The sequence below is a fragment of the Physeter macrocephalus genome, chromosome 2 (assembly GCF_002837175.3).
Source record: "Physeter macrocephalus isolate SW-GA chromosome 2, ASM283717v5, whole genome shotgun sequence".
Lineage (NCBI taxonomy): Eukaryota > Metazoa > Chordata > Mammalia > Artiodactyla > Physeteridae > Physeter > Physeter macrocephalus.
Genome location: NC_041215.1, coordinates 12,229,008 through 12,235,333, shown reverse-complemented (window position 1 = coordinate 12,235,333; position 6,326 = coordinate 12,229,008). Strand labels below are relative to the sequence as shown.

The 6,326-nt window shown below is 38.2% G+C and overlaps 1 pseudogene; it reads left to right on the top strand.

Moving 5' to 3' along the window:
• Positions 1 to 340: 340 nt before the first annotated feature.
• The window catches only part of LOC112062276 (TGF-beta-activated kinase 1 and MAP3K7-binding protein 2-like), a 27,764-nt pseudogene continuing 21,778 nt past the window's right edge, over positions 341 to 6,326 (top strand).

Genomic DNA, 6,326 nt, shown 5'->3' with positions numbered 1-6,326 from the left:
GGCATCAGGAAGACCAGCCTTGCCCAACTATTATTCTTGGCCACAGTACCAGCAAGGTGACTGGCAAAGAGGAAAATGCCTGACTGAAAAGATAAGTACTATTTCCATCGAGGCCTAGAATTACCCACTGTGCAATTAGGTCCAATCAGACAATATCCAAATGGTTCAGAAAGCCACCAAGTTGATCTTTGGGTCTTATAGGCCCTACAGCAAAATGTTCTGAAGCATCTGTGGCTATAGTAGCCAAGACCATGTTATGGATGACAGTATCCAGGCTTCCCCTTGGGAAAGTAACTAGCCTGTTTGTAGAGGAGACCCATATGTCACAGTTGGCTTTGAAATGTATGGTCTACACAATCACATGACTTTTCTCAACCTAGACATGTAATCTCAGAATGCTGACCACCATGGACAAGAAGGAAATGAAAAAAGGAAGTAGGTTTTGAATATGCAGCATCATTGATAGGCAACTTCAAGGTGGGCAGTCCCATGGTGAATGATTTTAGCAGGAACCACAGACAGCAGCAGCTCAAGTTCCCCAAGGCATTAAGGTTTTTAGAATGTCCAGTCTACCTGGTGCTTCAAATTTGGTACCATATCTTAGATTTTACTCAGGCAGCTAAAGAATCTAGCCTTCCTCAACAAACTCCCTGATTCAATCCCATTATAGTAACTTCAGCCCCAAATATCCCAGCTGACCATAATGCTCCAAAATATTTGCACATAGATGGTATCCTTCCACCTGTGATAAGAGTATGGAGGGAAATTTGATTTTATTAACACAACTGTATAGAACCAGCTGCATTCTGGCTGGAGTCTCATTCTAATTGCATGCACCCTCAACAAGTCTATCTACCTTTCCAGCCTGAGGTGTGGACATTTTGTCCTGCATCTAACCCAACAATCCAGCAGCCAGGTCAGCAAGGCCACCAGAAGTCTCATCTGTGTCCATCAGCTCACCATTTAGTCTACAACCATGAAGAGTTCATTCATCTGGTAGGTCACAATCATCTATGCATTAGTCAATATAATATTCAGAATATTTCAACAGAACCTTCGAAAAACAGATTGAGGGCTTCCCTGGTGGCGCAGTGGTTGAGAGTCCGCCTGCTGATGCAGGGGACACGGGTTTGTGCTCCGGTCTGGGAAGATCCCACATGCCGTGGAGCGGCAGGGCCCGTGGCCCATGGCTGTTGAGCCTGTGTGTCCGGAGCCTGCGCTCCGCAACGGGAGAGGCCACGACAGTGAAAGGCCCGTGTACCGCAAAAAAAAAAAAAAAAAAAAAAGGATTGAAATTCAACTTGAACCTTTGTGATGGTTCAAGTTGAAAATAATAATTGAAAATAAATAATTCTTTGACCTGTTGTATTAAAAAATAAATAAATTAAAAATTTAAAAATTTAAAATTAAAAAAAAAGAAAGAATTCTTTGAAATGGCATTTGTCTGGGCTTTGAACCTGCAGCACTTCCTCTTTTGTTGACAGCCAGACTTTAATAGAAATCAGCCAACTATTTACATAGCTGCCAGTCCCCCAAATACTAATGAGGCAATGTCCCATATTAAACATAAAGTCTATATTTCAGCTAAAGACATGAAGAAGATGAACAGGTTATGCAGAATCAGCCCACCCTTCTGATATCTACAAAATGTGGACCATCTGCTGGCTCCAAAAATATGTCTGAGCAAGTGATCACAGACTCTACACTTATTTGTTGCAATACTTCCAAATATCAAATAATGGGCAACTGCTCTACAACTTCTCCTCAAGCAGTGGTCTCCCAATCCAACACAAAGCATCCTTTCAAAACTGCAGTTTCTGACCTGAAGTTTTACCAACTGGTGTCCTCAATCTTTGAACTTTCTGAAATTTCAAGTCTTCTAAACCTTCCTGATTGTTGTATACAGACAGAGTGTATTCAGCAGCTCATAGGCCAAATTTTCACACATGAGGCTAGACTAATAGGAGCATGGAAATTGTATGTTACTAGTTGTTATAGACTGTGTTGTGTCCCATAAAAATTCATATGTTGAAGACCTAATACCCATTACTTCAAAATGTGACTGTATTTGGAGATAGTGCCTTGAAAGAGATAATTAAGTTAAAATGAGGTCATTAAAGTGGGCCTTAATCCAACATGACTGATGTCCTTATAAGAAGAGGAGATTAGCACACAGACACACATAGAGGGATCACCATATGAAGACACAGGGAGAAGATGGCCATCTACAAGCCAAGGAGAGGGGCCCCAGGAGAAACCAACCCTGCAATCAGGAATTTGATCTCACATTTCTAGTCAGAATTGTGCAAAAATAAATTTCTATTGTTTAAGACTCAAGACACAAAATATGGCAAAGGAGATCATTGAAATTGTGCTGCCTCTACTTATTTGATCACCCAGCCTTAGTCTATTGTGAGCAGTGAGAATGGCTAAGGCATTTCTGAGCCAAAAGGCTCACTATGTTCTCTAAAGCCAAACCCAAATTTAGGAGAAGTGGCATCATTACCATGGCAGAATAAGAGTTTTCTACTGTCTTCTCTCAAAGAACACTAATTTTGACAAATACCCACAGACAAGTGTGCCTTTGTGGAAGTCTGGGAGTCCAGCAGAGAAATTCTAGCACAGAGTCGGAGCAAGAAAAATTCAAAAAGAAAGATATGGAGATCCATGATTTGGTCTGTGATTTTCCCAATAAAGGACTCAAAATAGTTGTTTTAAGGAAGTTAAGTGATCTACAGGAAAACACAGAAAGACAAGTGAATGAAATCAAGAAAATTATACACAAACAAAATAAGAACTTTAACAGAGAGATAGGAATTATTAAAAAGAAGTAAATAGTAATTCAGGAACTGAAGAATACAAAGATGAAATAAAATCTGCAATAGAAAACATCAGCAAAAGATTGGACAAAGAAGAGAAAAGAATCTATGAGGAAGAATACAGGTCATTTAAAATTATCCATTCAGAGAAGACCAAAGAAAAAAAAGAATGAAAAAGAGTGAAGAAAGTCTAGTGAAAAATGAGATATCACTAAAAGAAGGAACCTATGTGTATTGGAGTGCCAGAAGGAGAAGACAGGGAGAAAGGGACATAAAGTTTATTGAAAGGAATAATGGCTGAAAATTTCTCAAATCTAGGAACAGATTTGGACATCAAAGTTCATGAAACTCATAGACCCCCCACCACTAAATTTCAACCCCAAATAATCTCCTACATGACACATTATTTTTAAATTGTCTAAAGTCAAAGACAAAAAGTGCATTTTCAAAGCAGCAGGAAAAATAAAGTTCCTCACATACAAGAAAACCTCCATGAGGTTACCAACAGATTCCTCACCAGAAACTTGCAGATTAGGAGAGAATAAGATGATATATTTAAAGTGCTAAAAGAAAAAACTGCCAATCAAGAATACTTTGTCCAGAAAAGTTGTCCTTCAGAAATGAAGATGAGATACTTTCAGAAACAAACAAAATACGAGGGAGTTCATAACAACTAGACCAGCCTTTTAAAAATGCTGAAAATCCTTCAAGTTGAAATAAAAGGAACCTAATAAGTAAGATGAAAACATAAAGCACACTGGTAAAAGTAAGTATATGGTCAAATGCATAATACTTTAATACTGTAATATTGTGGTTTGTTAACCACTTAAATATAGGATAAAGTTTAAAGCAAAAAGTACTTTTTTAGTTACAACTATAATAATTTGTTAATCGATACACAATGTAAAATTGCATATATTGTGACATCAAACATAATTGTTGGGGTGGGGAATAAAAGGATAGAGTTTTGTATGCAATTGAAGTTAAGTTGTTATCAGCATAAAATAGACTGTATATCAATAAAATGTTTTATGAAAGCCTCATGGTAACTGCAAAGCAAAAATCTGCATTAGATACACAAAAGATAAAGAAAAGAGAATAAAAGCACACCACTATAAAAATCATTAATTTACAAAAGAAGAGAGAAAGAAAGGAAGAAGGGAATTACAAATTAGCCGGGAAACAAATTATATGGAATTAGTAGGTCCTGGCCTATCAATAATGACTTTAAATGTATATGGAATAAATTATTCAATCAAAAGGCATACAATGGGCCACCTCTGCGGCTGCCACCCCTGCACAGGATCCGCCGCCATGCTCATGAAACCACTTCTGCTGCCACTGACTGCATCCAGCCGTGTGGCTGACAGGGGCTTGGTGCTCCAACCTGGTGTCAGGCTTGAGCCTCCGAGGTGGGAGAGCCGAGTTCAGGACATTGGACCACCAGAGATCTCCCGACCCCATGTAATATCAATCGGCAAGAGCTCTGCCAGACATCTCTGTCTCAACGCTAAGACCTCGCTCCAATCAACGACTATCAAGCTCCAGTGCTGGACACGCTATGCCAAACAACTAGCAAGACAGGAACACAATCCCACCCATTAGCAGAGAGGCTGGCTAAAATCATAATAAGTTCACAGACACTGCAAAACACAACACCAGACACTGTCCAGCCCACTAGAAAGACAAGATCCAGCCTCAGCCACCAGAACACAGGCACCAGTCACCTCAACCAGGAAGCCTACAGAACACACTGAAACAACCTTACCCACTAGGGGTCGACAACAAAAACAATAGGAATTATGAAACTTCAGCCTGTGAAAAGGACACCCCAAACACAGTAAGTTAAGCAAAATGAGAACACAGAGAAATACACAGCAGATGAAGGAGCAAGGTAAAAACCCAACAGACCAAAAAAATGAAGAGGAAATAGGCAGTCTACCTGAAAAAGAATTCAGAGTAATGATAGTAAAGATGATCCAAAATCTTGGAAATAGGCAGAATAACTGAGGCAGAAGAATGGATAAGTGACCTGGAAGATAAAATATTGGAAATAATTCCCACAATGCAGAACATAGAAAAAAGAAAGAAAAAAATCGAGAACAGTCTCACAGACCTCTAGGACAATATTAAACACAACAACATTCGAATTATAGGGGTCCCAGAAGAAGAAGAGAAAGAGAAAGGGACTGAGAATATATTTGAAGAGATTATAGTTGAAAACTTCCCTAACATGGGAAAGGAAATAGTCAGTCAAGTCCAGGAAGGACAGAGAGTCCCATACAGGATAAATCCAAAGAGAAACACACCAAGACACATATTAATTAAACTATCAAAAATTAAATACAAAGAAAAAATATTGAAAGCAGCAAGGGAAAAGCAACAAATAACATACAAGGGAATCCCCATAAGATTAGCTGCTAATCTTTCAGCAGAAATTCTGCAAGGCAGAAGGGAGTGGCAGGACATATGTAAAGTGATGAAAGGGGAAAACCTACAACCAAGATTACTCTACCCAGTAAGGATCTCATTCAGAAAGGACGGAGAAATTAAAATGTTTACAGACAAGCAAAAGTTAGAATTCAGCACCACCAAACCAGCTTTACAAAAAATGCTAAAGGAACTTTTCTAGGCAGGAAACACAAGGGAAGGAAAAGACCTATAATTAACAAATCCAAAACAATTAAGAAAATGGTAACAGGAACATACATATCGATAATTACCTTAAAAGTAAATGGATTAAATGCTCCAACCAAAAGACATAGACTGGCTGAATGGATACAAAAACAAGATCTGTATATATGCTGTCTACAAGAGACCCATATCACACCTAGGGACACATACAGACTGAAAATGAGGGGATGGAAAAAGATATTCCATACAAATGGGAATCAAAAAGAAAGCTGGAGTAGCAATACTCATATCAGAAAAGATAGACTTTAAAATAAAGACTATTATAAGAGATAAGGAAGGACACTATATAATGATCAAGGGATCGATCCAGGAAAATATAACAATTGTAAATATTTATACACCCAACATAGGTGCATCTCAGTACATAAGGCAAATGCTAACAGCCATAAAAGGGGAAGTCAACAGTAACACACAATAACAGTAGGGGACTTTAACACCCCGCTTTCACCAATGGACAGATCAACTAAAATGAAAATAAAAAAGGAAACACAAGCTTTAAATGACACATTAAACAAGATGGATTTAATTGATATTCATAGGACATTCCATCCAAAAACAACAGAATACACTTTCTTCTCAAGTGCTCATGGAACATTCGCCAGGGTAGATCATATTTTGGGTCACAAATCAAGCCTTGGTAAATTTAAGAACATTGAAATCATATCAGGTATCTTTCCCCAAAACAATGTTATGACTCTAGATATCAATTACAGTAAAAAAAAAACCGTAAAAAATACAAACACATGGAAGCTAAGCAATACACTACTAAATAACCAAGAGATCACTGAAGAAATCAAAGAGGAAATCAACAAA